The 18,361-nt window shown below is 40.7% G+C and overlaps 1 protein-coding gene across 15 annotated transcripts in view; it reads right to left on the bottom strand.

The window, feature by feature from the left end:
* Positions 1–18,361, bottom strand: part of TMEM164 (transmembrane protein 164) — a 314,697-nt gene that overhangs the window by 245,025 nt on the left and 51,311 nt on the right. The window contains exon 1 of one of the 15 annotated variants that reach the window (XM_036912668.2): positions 5,089–5,882. The exons of the other annotated variants lie outside the window; for them this stretch is intronic. The gene's annotated coding sequence lies outside the window, so the exon portion shown is untranslated. Of the gene's footprint in view, positions 1–5,088; positions 5,883–18,361 lie in introns of those variants that run through there. 15 annotated transcript variants of the gene reach the window in all.

The raw sequence follows: 18,361 nt of genomic DNA, 5'->3' as shown, positions 1-18,361 counted from the left end.
CTGTTTTAGGGAGTTACTCAGTATTCCTGGGTCTCTTCCCATGTATACAGGAAGTATACATTTAATACATGTTATTAAATGTCTGTTTTTTCTCCTATTAATATATCTTTTATTAAAAAGGGGTCTCAGCCAAGAACCTGAAGAGTAAAGGGAAAATTATTTTTCCTTCCCTACAACACACACAAATGAAATTTATTGCTTTCATTTACATGTCTCAAATTACCAGAAATGTAAAACTATTTTCTAACATGTTTTTCGAACAGCCATATTTCTTCTTTAGCAATGTGATCATCTGTGGCTTTTCCCTATTTTTCAACTGGTATGCTCTTTTTCTTATTGAGATATATGAGCTATTTATGTCTTAATAACATTTAATATAAACTATTAGGCATTTATTGCAAATATTATTCCCAGATTGTCATTGTTGTAGCTCTGCTTATGGTAGTTTTTTGAACCATAGAAGCTTTTTTATCTACACATAATCCGATATATTTGTCATTTCCTTTATGGTTTCTTTCTTTGATGTCACTTTTAAAAGTCTTTTGCAACCCTGAAATTACAAAGAGTCACCTACTAATTTCCCAATATTTTCATAATTTTATTTTTAAAATCTAAATCTCCAATATGAACAGACTTTCTATTGCTAATGCTATCACTCTCCTATAATGGCCTCACATTTTCTCTTCTGGCTAACTCCTATTTACCCTTCAAATACAAAAGCATCATTTTCTCCAGAAAGCCTTTGGTTAAATGCCCATCCTCTGCCCGCTAACTCCTGCTAACCTCTGAGAAATTACCATTTTTGTCAGTATAAGTGAGCTTTCCCTCAAGAATTTAATGAAAGGGAAGTAAGAGTACCTATCTATTAAAGAGTTAGGCTTGAAAATCAACATACAACAGATTAAAAATGTTTTAAGGTCACAGCAGAACCAGAATGGTTCCCAGACTTCGAACACCAGATGGTAACCTGCTTGAATTACACCTAAAGAAAGACGGGGGGGGGGGGGGGGAGTTTAGTCAACCATCAGCAGTCAGAGTTGAGGATGGTCACAACGCCAGTGTCCACACCCAAGCAGTAACCTGGGTCCGGAGAACTTCTGCTCATCAACATCAAATTTTCTATGAATCATATCATTATATTGTACACCTGAAGCCAATGTAATATTGCACATCAACTGTATTTCAATTTTTTAAAAAAGGTTTTCTGCAAATTCATCCCTTTTAAGAGGATTATAAGTGCAACAGGCGGCATCAGTAAGTGGTTAAGATTATGGCCTTTTGAGTCAAGCCAGACTTGGGTCCACATGCTGAGACTCTACCACTCACCAGCGGGGGACCAGCAACAGAATGGAGGAACTTCCGTCTTTAAAATAGGGATAAAAATAGTATCTATGTCTCATGAGATTTGAGAGAGGATCAAATGAGATAAAGCAAGCAAAGCACTTGTGGCAATGGCTGGCACATAGTACTCAATACACAGTAGCTGTAATTCTTCAGATCTCAATAGAAAACCAATCCCTACTGTGAGCTACATAAGCAACAGCACATATTAAACTTCCAATTCATCTAACTTCACTTAGATTCTAATTCCATTCTGATATATTACTTTGCTGCCGTGTCCACCTGTCCACCTACCTACAGGAAGAAAACACTGAACCACTCTAAGCTCAGTGTCCTCATCTGTCAAATGGGGATTACAACAGTACTACCTCATAGGGTAGATGTGAGGATTAAATATTTGAAGCACTTAGTTCAGTGCTTGGCACACTGTAAGGAATAAAATCAGTATCAGCTACTGATTGCATCATCCTTCTCGGATGCCTTTCCTCTTCTCTCACTGCAAATTCCATCCAAGCCCATGGCAAGTTCTATTTCCTCCGCAAAGCTTTCTCCAATAATTCCAGGTAACACCTCTCTTTTTTTCTAATGGCCTATAGAATTCATTAGGGTCTTGGATTTAATTTGGGATATTAAATGGCTCTCTATTGTTACACACAGTCCTACAGTAGATTTAGAGCTAGGATCTGATTATCAATCTTTCCCTCCTGACAAATCTTAAATTGGCACTGGTGAGCCACTGAACAGAGTTCAAAGTCATTCGTGAGGTAATTGAGGCCCTAAACCATGTGGACCCTGGCTACCTAGCCAGTTCTATTCACCCACTATACCTCAGGTTTCCCCCCTGAACCTCAAGTTTCTACATTCTGAAATGGGAAAGAGCAACAGTGCTTGCCTCCCTCCAATATCTTAACTTCAAAAAGTGTTTCTATGCAGATACCAAGTGCTTTCTGAATTTTTCCATCTGGATGTCACACAGGTATCTCAGACCTAAATGCATAAACCTTCAGCAACCACCATCCTGATCAGTCAGCCATCAACATCAAGGCAAGACCCTCTACCAGCAAAACAATTAAGACTCACTGAAAGCTCAGAAGATGGTTAGCATTTTAAAGCAATAAAGTATTCAACAGACTACACTACACTGTAAACATAACTTTTACACACAATGGAAGACAAAAATATTCATCTGGCTTTACTGTGATACTCACTTTATTCTGTCCTCACTCTATTTTCCTAGTTCAGTCCCTTTCATTTTCTTTGACTATCAGTCTCCTATCTGATCTCCAGGTCTTCAGTGTCTCCCCTGCTTCACTCCAGTTCATACAGTATTGTCAGGTTCCTATTCTTAAAATAGAGCCCCAATTATGTTATAATCCACCTTAAAAATTTAGGATGACAGATTCAACACAACCCCATCAGAATAACTTCTTCAAAGGAACTGGCAAGCTAATTCTAAAATTCATGTAGATTTGCAAGAGACATCAAATAACGAAAACAACCCTGAAAAGAAGAAAAAGAAGGAGGACCCACACTAGCTCATTTCAAAACCTACTCCAAAGCAACAGTAATAAAAGACAGTGTGGTGCTGGCATAAGGAGAGATATACAGACTAATGGAACAGAACTGAAAAGTCCAAAAAGAAACCCTCACAACTGACTTGCAACAAGGGTGCCAAGACCATTCAATGGAGGAAATAGTCTCTTCAACAAATGGTGATGGACAACTGGATTTCCACACGTACAGCAATAAAGTTTGGACCCCTACCTCACAACCATATAAAAAAATTAATCACCGTAATGTAAAAACAAAAACTATAATAAATTCTTAAGAGTAAACACAATGGTACATCTTCATGACCTCAGATTTGGCAATTGATTCATAGATGTGACACCAAAAGCACTAGCAGCAACAAAAAAATATGTAAACTGGACTTTACAAAAACTACAATTTGGGGACTTCAAAAGACACTATCAAGAAGGCAAAGACAACCCAAAGAATGGAAGAAAGTTTTTGCAAATCCTATTTCTGATAAGAGTCTAGTATCCAAAATGCATCAATAGCTCTTAAAACTCAACAATAAAAAGACAACCTGATTAAAAAGTAGGCAAAGGATATGAACAGACAATTCTGCAAAGACGACATAGAAATGCCCAATGAATGAAAAGATGCTAGTATCTTTAGTCATTAGGGAAATGAAAATCAAATCCACAATGAGATACCTCTTTATACCCCACAAGCAAGGCTAAAATAAAGAAGATAGTCCTAAGTATTCACAATGATGTGGAGAACCTAGAAACCTTATACACTGCTAGTAGGGATGTAAAGTGGTGCTTCAACTTTAGAAGACAGTACAGCAGTTCTCAAAAGGTAAAACATAGAGCCAGCATACGATCCAGTAATTCCACTCCTACATATCTAAGAAAAATGTCCACATCAGAACAAACATGAGTGTTCATAGCAGCATTATTTATAATAGCCAGAAGGTGGAAACAACCCAAATAATTAACAATGGATGAATGGATAAACAAAATGTGGTATTACCCATATGATAGGTAAGTTGTTGCTTAGGGCTGGGGGAATGGGAGAAGGACAGGTATGGAGTGATAGCTAAATGGTAAGGAGTTTCTTTATGAGGGGATGAAAATTGACTGTGGTGATGGCTGCACATACCTGTGAAAATAGTAAAAACCATTCATTAAACACTTTAAATGGGTGAATCGTACATTGAGTGAATTACACCTCAAAGTATCTGTTAAAAATTTAGATAGCTCCTTACTGCTTCAATAAAATCCAAACTCCTTAATTTGGCATCCAAGTCCCTCCCCAGCTCCATCATTATTTGACCCCGCAACCAGCATTATTACTCACTACTCTTTTTCAAGTGCCTTCCTATCAAACGAAAATGAATTATTTACCATTAGCGATATACCCCATGCAGTTTCCTATCTGTCTTTCCTCTTCCTATTCCTTTCCCCTGGAACGTTCTCCTCGCAACTCATCGTTGTATGTTTATTACCCTGCTTCTCTGACAAGGTCCAGTATAAATTCTCCCTCCTATACAAACTCTTCCCTGTTCTTCAACTCTCATATAGTAGGCCCTCAAAACACTACTTACTGAAAGAAGGTAAGCAGTCCTCCCATTCAGTGATTGCCACTGCCAGAGGATAGTCCTCTCAAAGCCACAATTGCACTTTTCTCTTCCTTTCCTAGTCACAGCAGCAGCTCACTGCTTCAAGCCCCTTACTAAGTCCCTGAGAACAGCTCCAAAGTGCTACTCTCCACCTCTCCCCAAACCCCACCCTTGAAGGAAAGAAGCACTGATATGACATGATGCCAGGGCCACCGAGTACAGTTGTGTAGGTTGTGCACTGCACAACCCTAGTGGCGCCATTCAATTATAGTCTATGTGAATGGCACCCTCTCCTAGGGTTGTGCAGTGCATAGCCATTCGTGGTGGCCCTGGATGGAAACATCAGTTGAACTGGGGAACAAAACCCAAAAAGAACACTCAATGAGAGAATCATAGTTAACTATCTAAATTGCTGCTGAAAAGTGGGTATTTTCCAAATATTATCAATAAGATTAAAAAGAAACTCCAGAGAGTAACACGCTCATAGCACATACACATTTGCATGTAATCAGAAAACAGGAACATCCAAGAGAAAAATTGTCACTGATGTTTTTCCAACACTGGAGAGAGAAAAGGATTCATGAGTTCTGGTCAATACAAAGGTGTGATATACATACATGGTCCCTTCAACTCCACTGGGTTCTGATTTTAGGTCATCCAACAAGCCCATTAGCTTCAGGAACCTTGATATCAGAAAGAGTATGACAAGTGTTACATGTCTCTCTCCTATCATTCATCTATTTATCCGCCTCATGGTTTATCAGGAAGTCTTTTGAAAAGTTGGGGAGTATGAAACCAAACCTCCCTGGGTAAGCTGACAAAAACTAGGATTTGAACCCATAAATCCAGGTTGCAGAGTTACGGCCCATGTTTTAACTCCAAGGCACAGACACCCTCTACAGTTCAGCCAGAGCAGCCAGCCAACAAGCCCCCCTCTGGATGCCACCTTGAAATTGCGAGTAGTAATTAATGCAGGACTCTGAAATGAGGAGCCATCTAGGGCTGGAGATACTGGCTGTGAAGACCAGGGAGCTGGGAGTGGAGTCTGAGTGCACTAAGTGGTGAGTTTCTTCCTCATTTCTGTACCCACTCCAGATAAGGTCAGCCTCCCACTTTCGTATTTACTCTACCTGGCATGTTTCATTCCACCACTTCTGCCTCCTCCAGAGATTTCCTGGATAACCCACCCAAACCAATCATTTCTTTCTGGAACTCCCTTTGTATTTACTGGTACTACACACTTATCACTCTATTAGTCTCCTACTGTTTTTAATAATAATAGCAGTCATAGTAACAATAATAATGGCAGCAACTATTCTTTACTGAGTGCTTTACTATGCACCTGGCACTATATTCAGCCTCTTGTATGTATTGTTTCATGTATTCCTCCTAGAAACCCTATGAGGTACATACAGTTCCCCCACCCTACCTCCACTTACATAGGAGAATGAGCCAAGTAAAGGTTAGGTAACCTGCCTAAGGTCATGCAACTATTAAATCAGATAGTCAGGCTTTGAACCCACACTACCTGATTACAAAGATGGTGCTTGCAGCCAGTACTGCCTTTTACCTCCCCCATAATGATCATTTGTCTTTTGAGGAGTTTCCTCGGCCTCCACTCTCCATGGTGCCTAACACAGCATCAGACACAGAAAATTTCCCCAGGAAGTATGTGCAAAATGTGACTGTACTCCCAGAGCCCAGCCCGGGACACAAGATGGAAGAGAAGGGAAGAGTGGCATGAGTACAGAGAAGCTCAACCTTTCGGGAAGCCGCGGGATTCCTCCTCCTCTGACCCATTTAAGAAGAGGATCACGCTGCTGCCTTGACCTCAATCCCAGAAAAATATTTAAACAGGATGATCTGGTTATCTTAAAACCTTTCCAGACAACTCTGAAGGAACAGAGCCTAGGCCAGCCCATGAGAGGGGTGGATAGTAGCCAGTTCCCTGCAGGAAGGAGACCAACTGGGTCAGGGTCACAGCCATGTGAGCCAGCAAGTGTTTGCAGAGCTCTGCTGCTGAGAAACTATGCAGCTATGGTCAAGTGGGAGAAGGAATGAGAGCATTTTTTTAAAAGAGGAAGTTTTTTGTATACCTCTTTAAACCTCAGATTTCTCATCTTGAAAACCACAAATCAGAACACCTACTACTTGCAGGGCTGCTAAGGTATAAAACAAGAATGTAATCTAAGTACCTATCGTCTGGGTGACTGTATCAGTTTGTCCCTGCTGGGATTCTGGGTACAAAAAGACATACAGGACATAGTTCCTGTCTGTAAGAAGCTCACAGTCTGTCTGACAGAGGTCTTCTGACCTAGAGTACTACTAGCACTGGGCCAACCCACGATGAAGCTGCCTGGTGGTTTACCCTGACTCTCAGCAGGCCATTGTGTCAAAAGAAAATTCTGGCAAGAAAGAAGAAACTGAAGGCAAGAATAAAGCTTGGGGTTATCTTTCCTTCCCATCTGCCCTCCACACCTCTGTATTAGACAACTGGGGAAGGGGACTCTCTACCATGATTTGAGAATTGGCACATACCAACTCTGTTCTTTTTCTTCCCAACACTCACCACCATTTCTCATTTTATAGTAGCTGTGTTTGTGTTACATGTCAATCTTCCCTGCCAGCCTGTAAGCTCTTGGAGGGCAGGGGCCAGGGCTGTGTGATGGTGCTTAAGTGTAGGTCCAGAAGCTAATGTGGTGCTGCCTGGGTCATAAAATATGATCATCAGATACTTGTTCAATGAATAAATGAAACAAACAGATGTCTCTATGGTATACAGATAGACTTGGTCACCTAATAATCAAAAGCCACTTTAAAACATTCAAGCATTGTTTATGCATAAAGTGACTCTCAAGACTTCCAAGAAACTGGTAATGGTGACTTGTTTCTGAGAAGAAAAAACAGTAGAGTGGTGCAAGATACAAAATTAATACACAGAAATCTGTTGCTTTCCTATACACTAATGATAAACTAGCAGAAAGAGAAATCAGGAATACAATTCCATTCACAATAGCATCAAAAAAAATAAAATACCTAGGAAGAAACCTAACCAAGGAAGTGAAAGACCTATACCCTGAAAACTACAAGACACTCTTAAGACAAATTAAAGAGGACACTAACAAATGAAAACTCATCCCATGCTCTTGGCTAGGAAGAATTAATATTGCCAAAATGGACATCCTACCTAAAGCAATCTACAGGTTCAATGCAATCCCTATCAAATTACCAACAGCATTTTTCAACGAACTGGAACAAATAGTTCAAAAATTCATCTGGAACCACCAAAGACCTCGAATAGCCAAAGCAATCCTGAGAAGGAAGAATAAAGTGGAGGGGATCTCACTCCCCAACTTCAAGCTCTACTACAAAGCCACAGTAATCAAGACAATTTGGTACTGGCACAAGAACAGACCCACAGACCAGTGGAACAGGATAGAGTCCAGATATTAACCCAAACATATATGGTCAATTAATATACGATAAAGGAGCCATGGACATACAATGGGGAAATGACAGCCTCTTCAACAGCTGGTGTTGGCAAAACTGGACAGCTACATGTAAGAGAATGAAACTGGATCATTGTCTAACCCCATACACAAAAGTAAATTCAGAATGGATCAAACAGCTGAATGTGAGTCATGAAACCATAAAACTCTTAGAAAAAAACATAGGCAAAAATCTCTTGGACATAAACATGAGCAACTTCTTTATGAACATATCTCCCCGGGCAAAGGAAACAAAAGCAAAAATGAACAAGTGGGACTATATCAAGCTGAAAAGCTTCTGTACAGCAAAGGACACCATCAATAGAACAAAAAAGCATCCCACAGTATGGGAAAATATATTCATAAATGACAGGTCTGGTAAAGAGTTAACATCCAAAATATATAATGAGCTCATGCACCTCAACAAACAAAAAGCAAATAATCCAATTAAAAAATGGGCACAGGATCTGAACAGACACTTTTCCAAAGAAATTCAGATGGCCAACAGAGACATGAAAAGATGTTCCACATCGCTAATCATCAGAGAAATACAAATTAAACCACATGAGATATTACCTCACACCAGTAAGGATCGCCACCATCCAAAAGACAAACAACAACAAATGTTGGCAAGGATGTGGAGAAAGGGGAACCCTCCTACACTGCTGGTGGGAATGTAAATTAGTTCAACCATTGTGGAAAGCAGTATGGAGATTCCTCAAAAAGCTCAAAATAGAAATACCATTTGACCCAGGAATTCCACTCCTAGAAATTTACCCTAAGAATGCAGCAGCCCAGTTTGAAAAAGACAGATGAACCCCTATGTTTATCACTGCACTATTTACAATAGCCAAGAAATGGAAGCAACCTAAGTGTCCATCAGTAGATGAATGGATAAAGAAGATGTGGTACATATACACAATTGAATATTATTCAGCCATAAGAAGAAAACAAATCCTACAATTTGCAACAACATGGAAGGAGCTAGAGGGTATGATGCTCAGTGAAATAAGCCAGGTGATGTGGAGTATAAGAACAAAGAAAAAAACTGAAGGAATAAAACAGCAGCAGACTCATAGAACCCAAGAATGGATTAACAGTTACCAAAGGGAAAGGGACTGGGGAGAATGGGTGGGAAGAGAGGGATAAGAGAGGGAAAAAAGGGAGCATTACTATTAGCAGACACAATGTAGTAGGGGGGCATGGGAAGGGCTGTACAACACAGAGAAGACAAGTGGTGATTCTATAGCATCTTACTACGCTGATAGACAGTGACTGTAATGGGGTATGTGGGGGGACTTGATGATGGGAGGAGTCCAGTAAACATAATTTTCCTCATGTAATTGTAGATTAATGATACCAAAATAAAATTTTAAAAAACAGTTGAGTGGGACTCAGGGCTGGAGACAATCATACATACTACTCTAGTCCTTTCAAATTATCTGAGCTTTTAATAGCCAATCAAACATAAAATCTGAAGAAAAAACATGTTTACAATGGTCATCTCTAGGAGACTTCTAGGGGACTTTTATTTTCTCTGTGTCATATTCTTCTAATGTTTCAGGTCTGGAGCATCAGCACATATGTCTTTATGTAGAAAAATACAATAAAAAGGGAAACAAAAGCAAAAATGAACAAGTGGTACTATATCAAGCTGAAAAGCTTCTGTACAGCAAAGGAACCATCAGTAGAACAAAAATGCATCCTACAGTGTGGAAGAATATATTCATAAATGACAGAAAGCTCTGTTCAAACTACACTAGGGAAGTGAATCTGATCTTCCTCCCCACATATAAGCTCCTTCTCTAGAAGCAACTGAAAATATTTATTTTAATCCCTGAGACTGTTACAGGCCACAGTTAGGGACCAGTGGATAACTGGTTTTGGTTTTGTTTTTTTAAAGGACAGTTCTTCTCGTTTGTATATGATAGTAATCACAGGACAGCCACAGTGGGCCTCTTTAACTCCTCAAGTTTTACTGGTCCCATCTTCCAAGCAGGAAAAACTACAGTAAAGTTGATCATATTTCCCTCTCCTATCTCAAACAGCCCAGAACCCAGCTATTTGGCTCTACTGTTAAAACTCAATGGTTCTAAATGTTGAATGCACATTAGAGTCACCAAGGCAGTTTATTTACAACAAAATACCAATTCCTGGGTCTACTCCTCAAGGTCCTTACTCAGTTGGTCAGGCCTGGGCCCCAGGCAATAGTGTTTCGGAGCATTCCCAGTAATATCAAAGTACAGCCAGGTTTCGCAAACCACAGTTTTAAGCACTACTGCATATCCCAGTGCCCCTAGAAAAAGAGCCCTCCGTCCCTTTTTTAAAAAAAACAGTGGAATTTTTCACATTTTAATGTTAATGGGTTTTGTCAAACTCCCTTCCATTAAAGTTGTATGAAATTACACGTCCACCAAAAATATATGAAAGTGCCTAATTCTCCAAGTCCTCACCAACATGGTGAACTGAAAAACTTTTTTTTCTTGTAATTGAAATTGTATTGTTGAGATACAATTTTATATTGGTCTCAGGAGTACAACATAGTGATTGGACGATTACATACATTAAGTAAATGCTCACCACAGTAAGTGTAATTACCATCTGTCAACATACAAAGATAATTATAATATTATTGACTATTTTTCCCATGCTGTACTTTCACCCCCATCCTCAGTCACTATTTTTAAAATTCTTCTTTAAGAAGTATATTCCCCTCAAAAAAAGGCAAGCCATATAAGTCTGTAACCAAGACAACAAGCTGGGAGCACAAAGAGGTAAGCCTTCTGTGATTTGAATCCAAAGGAAGCAGAAGAGGAAAAGGAGAGAAGTCTGAAAGCTGACACTGAGAAATGGACAGGAAACGGAGAAAAAGCATGGTGTCTTGAGAAAGGGCCCGAATGTCAGCACATCCAACTCCTGCTCCATCTTCCCAACTGGGTACCTTGACACAGATGTCCTAAAGATGGACAGCAACCCAGAATTTGCAAACTCAACCCTTAAAAACAGGCTTTCTTTCTACTTGAACTTCTGGGGGGAAACGGGGGTTGGGGAGAGAGGTCTGCTTTTGCGGAGGTTACAAACCAATTTCTTTTCCTCCAAATCCTCCCTCACTTCCCCACCTGCATCTGACCCTGTTGCAAAGCAGAATGACAATAAAACATGAAACCCACAGGTGCATGGATTTTTAAAATGCGCTCTACCTCCCTCTGTGCTCCAACCCTGGGGCTCGCTCGGATTTTGTTCCCAACCAGGGAAGCACAGAGATGGATGAAAGTGCTGGGGATGCTGCAAATTCAAAGCCACAGAGTTGGCCTTTTTGTTCCCTTTTCCAGGCAGGGGCTATTCTGGAAAGGAGACATCAAAAGGAAAATTCGGCCTGCAATGAGCTGAAATTGGACAAAATGTGATGAGGCATTAATGAAAGGAAAAAAAAATAGGAAGGAAGAAAGGAAAATGGGCCTTTCTTTACCAGAAGGGGCTTTTATCTGAAAACTGCCTCAAATGACAGCACTTTCCACATTCAGTTCATTTCAGGAAGCTTTACCAAAATGCTTTTGCCACATGTTATGAGAAGAAATTGAGGCAGATGCAAATGACCCAGAATTTGGTGGTTTGGTAGTCATTAGGGGGAAGGAAATGCATGACACTTCGAGAACAGTCCTTTCTAGGCTCTTTCTGTTTCCCAGTCCAGACAGACCAGAGTTTATTCAGAGTGATATTGAAGAATGCAAGCAAAACTGTCATGGAGCAAGTGACTGGTGGTCTGTAGGAATACAAAAGTCATTTCCTTAAAGGGATGCAATGACTGGTGCTTTTCTTTATTATTCATTATGATAGTGGCCCACTAGTCCCTGAGGACTTTGGGTGGCCCAGTGGAAGGAAAGATGCTTGGCTCTCACAAGCCTTTGAAGTTGGCTTTTGGGCAGATCATCTTTTTAATTAGCCACCTGCCAGCTGTTTTTTCCACCACAAGGAGAAATACCAGCCTGATATGGCACTCATGGAGAGTGTGACCTACTGGAAGGCAGGTGGAGAAGTGAGCTATGCTGTCCCTCCAGCCAGCCACATACCTTCCCCAAGAATCCATCCCTGGGTCACAGGCTTGCGCCTGGGAAAGCACACTTCTCCCTTCCTCTCCAGGGGCCGACAGATGGACCTTTCTCCTACCTGCCTTGGGAACTTTATTTAGGTGACCCATTAGGCTGCACCCTTTAATTCAGTCCTATGGCAGATTCTATTCTGAGCAGAACACACAAACAGGAGTCATAACAAGAAGTAAAAATAACATTAAACAACAGATATTTAAGGTACTATGTAATTTTTAATAGCTGAGGCAGGACCCCAAACCAAATGGCCTAAAGGCTCCTCCTAGCTGTACAGGAAGTACATAAAACTAGTAACAACATCATCACTTATCAAACCACATGCTTACTGATTTGCTCAATAGTATGAAAAAATTCTAAATGGTATTATCATCACACCAGCAAAGTAATTTCAGCAAATCGCATAATCAAGAAATACCCACAGAGCATTCAGTCATGTTCTATACTCTCTACAGATGTGAAATCCTAGAATAATGAAAAGCCATCTGTTGTTACATCTCAGTTCTGTAAGCAGTGCCTTGGGTAAGCTGTACTCCCTTAGCTTTCCCCCAAGCCCAGCATTAATGAACCAAACCTAAATTACAGAATGTACTTCTCTGCATTACTTCGCCCTCTGTTCCCCCTAATCCACCACCAATAGTAACCATGGTCCACATATATATCTACAGAAGGATAAGTTGCTTCAACATATGTAGACTTCACTTATAGAATGTGTACTTCTGGAAGAAAATACAGTGACCTGGGAGTCAGAAGCCTAGTTTCTAATCCCAGAACAACTGCTACGTATGGACTTGGGCAAAAAAGTTACCCACTCTAAACGCTGTTGGTGCTTTTCAGCATGTTTTGGCAGCCCACAGGTATGTCTCATTAGGTAAGAGAGGTGAGACAAATGATTTACTATGAATAATAAAGTACTGAAGTCTGCAAATTATATGCATATATATTCATTTGTATGTTATCCCTCTGATAATTCACTCTTTCTCACTTGCACTCCTATATGCTTTCTTGAGTTGGAGAGGTAAGGTTAAAGACACAGTGGTTGGAAATTCTGTAGAACCCAAATGTATCTTTGAATTAATGCACTCCTCAGCTTAGTCTGGTGAGCATGCAAAAGACCATTCATTATGTGTATAGCAGCTACAGAAAAGGTAAAAACCCCTAGATTAAATCATTCATTCACTAAGAATCTACTACCTGCCAGATACTATGCTAAGTGCTGGATACCACAGCGAGTACCACAAGGAAAAAAATGGTCTTTGCTTTTGTGGAATATTTTCAGTCTGGCAAGAGGCAAGAGAAATGACATAGAACATGAAAATCACACTATAACAAAAAACTGTAATCAGAGTTTTAAAAGCCTATAGCAGAGCCACCGAATGGGCAGCAAACATGAGGAGGAAGTTCCAGGCAGAGGGAAGAGTCTGGTTAGAGGGTTCAATGGCCCAGAGGTTACAAAAATACATTCTGAGAACCCAAAGCAGCTCTTTTTGCCTGTATAATAATAGAGACCCAGAAGAAACATGGTAAGAAATGATGCTGGAGAGGGGAGCAAAAGCTAAATCGTGCAAGGCCTAGGAAGCCCTGTGAAGGAGTCTGGATTGTGTCCTCCAACAATACAGCCCTATGATTCTGCTCAGAGAGTGAAGCCAGGATGTATGTCTAGGATTACTGGTGTGACACCCTGGTGCTTTTTCCCATAAAAACACTTAGGAATGCCAGTTAGGTGCTGGAGGACTGTACTTCCAATTCAGATTACATAGACTTTTGCCCGATGTTCCGGGAACCTGAAGCCCAAGAATACTATGTCCACGGGAAAACACAATCTGAATTCTAAACAGACTTCCAAATAAACATTTGGAACGAAACCTATTCAAAAGTTGTTAAGGAGGGCCTGGAAAACCATGAAACATAGGACACCTTGCTTTTTAGTCCATAGTGCCAGTATTTGACAAAAAGATTGAACACTATAACCACCATCTTAAACACAATATCCTCATTTTGATCAGTAGGGTTATATTTAGGTACAGCCACTGACAAGCATCAGTGCCTATTTACCATAAAACCCCAAATGTGTTTGAGATAACTGCCTACTTTCACTCTAAAGATATTATAGAAATGAAGACAGTGCAGAAATGCTCTTTTTAGAAGGAAACATGGATGCAAACTGAGTCTGTTACTTACACATAATCTTCCTGTGCCCCTGCTCAAATCAACTCTTCAATCGTCCAGGCAGTAATTCAACAAATTTTTGAATGCTAACTGCCATCTAGTTTGCATGGCGGCATCTCCATTTTCCCTCACTTTCCTTAGAGTAGAGAGAATGCTTATCTATTTGCACTCAGAAAACACCCTGACACCTGCAATGCCTCTCTTCCCCCCTACTTACCTGGTCTACTGATAGTGAAGGAAATGAAGTGTTGATAACTTCCCTGAACCACCCTCAGATCACATCCCCAATCCATCCTCAGATCACTTCAAGTCATTTTACAGAAGTCATTCTAAGTTGAATGCGCATAAACATCACCTGGAGCAGAGTGGGCTAAAACTCATATTCCCAGGTCAGTTCTCTACTCCCACCCCTACTCTACCTCAGCCGCACCATATCTGAACTCAGCAGGTCTGGGGTAGCACCCAGGAATCAGCATTTTTAATGAACACCCAAGGTGAATCAAGAACCAAACGTTGAGAAACCTCACTGTAGCTATTTTAGCTAGGGCTGAGTTCCAAATCCTGAACTGAGAACAACAGTTGCCAATCAGAAGCTGGGGGGCTCTGATGTGGGATGGTGACAGAAGGTAAAATAGATAAGACAGAGAAAAAACAGCCTCCTAGTCAATTTGCCCCCAACAATATTTTAGTTTTTAATAGTCCCGTATTTTTGCTCCAGTCAAGCAGATGGCACTGCCCTTCCAGCAATCTCCTACTGGCAGCAGGAAGAACTCAACAGGGACCATTTAGAAAGAAAGTATAAAAGTTGGAGAAGAAACAGTATTAATCCGCTTGGCCCTGCCCGAACTTCTGTCAGTCTCCTTACCTCTCCTGCTATTTGGTTTCCATTTCTGGAACTCACGGCTGCTCTGGCAGGAAAAAGAGGCCAACCTGGGGCAGGCTTCTGTTACTGGCATTAATGCCTGCCTCTATTACATGAATAACCAAGGGTTGACTGGAAAGAGGAATAAATGAAAGGCAAATATTCTACTGAGAGGCTAAATAGGAGAATGGAGGCCCCCTGTTGGTTGAGAGCTGTGAGGTGATAAATGAACAGTCAGGTTCCCTGCCTCTTTTCATTCGCACTGTTTGCCAGGAACACAGATTTAAAGCCTATAACGTCAGCACTGAGCTTGAGAGAAATAATCAGGTGTCTGGGTTTTTCCACTGTTCCCCATAATACGCAGAACAATCTTCAGCACTTAATGTTAACCCTAAACGTCAACCAACTGTTGCCAATTCAGTCCCAAAGTCTACACTTGTAAAGGTAAGGGCCTAGATCTGGTCTGACAATGTTATGGTAAGGTTTAACTTGAGATCTACCCTCTCAACAAGTGTTAAGTGTACAATATAGTTAACAAATATACAATAAATGTTAAGTGTATGATAGTTACAGTATTAACCATAGGCACAATATTATATAGCAGATCTCTAGAACTTGTTCATCCTTTAAAATTGAAACTTTATGCCCACTGATTAGCAATTTCCCTGCCCCTCCCTCCTTCCTAGCTTCCAGCAACCACCATTCTCCTCTCTGATTCTGAGTTTGACTATTTAAATACCTCATATAAGTAGAATCATGCAGTGCTTGTCCTTCTGTAACTAGCTTATTTCACTTAGCATAATATCCTCAAGGTTTGTTCCTGTCATAGATGACTGGATTTCCTCCATTTTTAAAAGCTGAATAATACTCCATTGTACATATATACACTTTCCTTATCCATTCATCCATCAGTGGACATATAGGTTGTTTCTGTATCTTAGTTATTGTGAAAAGTACTGCAGTGAACAACACGGTGGTGCTAATAGCTCTTCAAGATCCTGGTTTCAATTCTTTGGGATAAATACCCAGAAGTGGGATTGCTGGATCATACGGTAGTTCTATTTTTAATTATTTGAGGAATCTCCATACTGTTTTCCAGAGTAGCTGCACCATTTTGCATTCTCATCAACAGTGTATCAGGGTTCCAATTTCTCTACATCCCTGCCAACACTTATCTTTCGTTTTCTGCTATTAAAAGAAACAACAAATAAGTGTTGGTCTAACCATTTTCATTGCAAGAAAACAGAGTCCTACTCAAGCTGGCTCAAGAAAAAGGAGGTTTGTGGTAAGAAAACAGGTATCCTATGAGAATCCTAGTGTAGGATAAACCTTGGCCTCTGGAGAACTGGAGGATGGTTCTGGGATCAAGGTGGTTGTGGGGAAACAGCTCCTGTCTCTCAGGGCACCTCTCCTCCTCTCTCACCAGCTTCCTGTTTACTCACGCCTTCTTTCTCCTCGGAACACTAGCTTAGACATGGCCTGACACGACTGTAGCCCTCCCCATCATCTTTTGGCTCTTGTCCCTGCCACAAACTGCCTGATTTAGTCTCTCAGCTTCCCAGTTCTAGTTTCCTAGGAGAGGAATACAAATGGTCCAGCTCCTCCTGTCAAGCCCATGTTGCTCACTAGGTGATGGATGGACTGTTTTAGGGACAGGTGGCCACTCTTAGTCCAATCAACCCAAGCCAGGGAGGCAGGGTTTCTGGCACAGTTCATGGCTGCTGCACAGCTGGCATGGAGCAGTCGGCCTTTGAAGGGGGCATGGACCAGAAGGCACAGTAAAATATATATGCACAAGCCTGATGTTTAGCATGGAACCTGAAAGATAATGAAATGTCCATTTATGAGTTTTCAATACCCACATTCTTGCTTGACCTTCTTAATTAGGAAAAAAGATAGCATCTGAGCCCATCCCAAACCTCTTAAGCTTCCACCCCTACCTATTAAACTAACTTCTTTAAACTGGTAAAAGAATGAAAATACGTTGTATTACCAGGAAAAACAACATGCTTCCAACTCCCGAAGGAAAAAGAGCTAAGAATGGAGCATGAAATACACAAATCCTGATAAGCTGATACCACCAGCCTTTAGCCCAACTCTGGGCAGGCATCAAGTCACTTTACTTTACACCCTATGATCATCTGATCTCCCTCTAAGTTTCTCCAAGTGCCATGTGAGGTCAGCCTTCAACGCTAATTAGACCAAGGCAAGCAGCTTTGTAAACTGACAGATGGCAATTGAGAGCTTCTCACTCTTGGATTATTTCATTGCCTGGAGTGATACATGCTGGGAGAGTAAAGCACACTTTTTTGACAGCCACCTAATAATGGCTGTTAGACACTTTCACTACTTCTTGGCTAACCCTCCCCTAGAAAAACTTTCCTCCTATCGATTCCCAGTTACAACAGTAATAAATGCCACAACAGATAAAGTCAATAGGAATTTGGCTGGAGACAAGTACCTGGATGGAGGAGAAAGCAAAGGAACACTGACAACCATGGAGAACATTGAGAACCCGCAGATCACAACAAGAAAAGCTAGTGGTGGCCATCTCGCCAATGAGTAACAGATGAAAATATATAAAAAGTTGCACTGCCTTGGAAGCAATGCTTCTCAAACTCAGAGCAGGGTCTGCTGGAGAGGAAGAGAGATTCCAAATAGAGTTTCAAAGACCAGAGCACTGCAAAGCTGTAAAGACGTATGAAAGAATTTTATATGTAATCTTAACTTGCAATTATCCTTGAGGAGCTTAATTTAACAGTCTTCCTATTAACTCTTAATATTAATTGATTTTCATCTTACCATGCCAGGGAAGAAGTTAACAATAGCTCTGGAGGGGGAAGTGGAGAGAATGGTGCTGGGGTGTTTTGGTACCTGAAAGTGGTTATAAACCTTTTCGTCCAGTGTGACACCTACCTATCTCCCTTCTTCAGCAGAGCCTTCAACAGCCCTTCCACTTCGCTCACGAGAGGATTATTATGCAGCTGTTAAAGGGGATTAGTAGAGTTACATGCACTAATCCAACTGTACCGTCAAATGAAAAAAACTTTCAGATTGTAAATGAGCATCCCATTTGTGTATCAAGAAATGTTTCAAGAGAAAGATTTGAACGAATAAATCCTAGCTGTTAATTATCTCTGGTGGATGGGATTATGGACTTTCACTTTCTATTTTTGCCATTTCTGACTTGCTTAAGTCTTTCTTACAAAACATGTCTTTTTGCAATCAAGAAAAGGGTATATTTAACCCCCTACAGTTCATCAGCAGG

Source organism: Manis pentadactyla, chromosome X (assembly GCF_030020395.1).
Source record: "Manis pentadactyla isolate mManPen7 chromosome X, mManPen7.hap1, whole genome shotgun sequence".
NCBI lineage: Eukaryota > Metazoa > Chordata > Mammalia > Pholidota > Manidae > Manis > Manis pentadactyla.
This window is presented reverse-complemented; position numbering and strand designations above follow the sequence as displayed.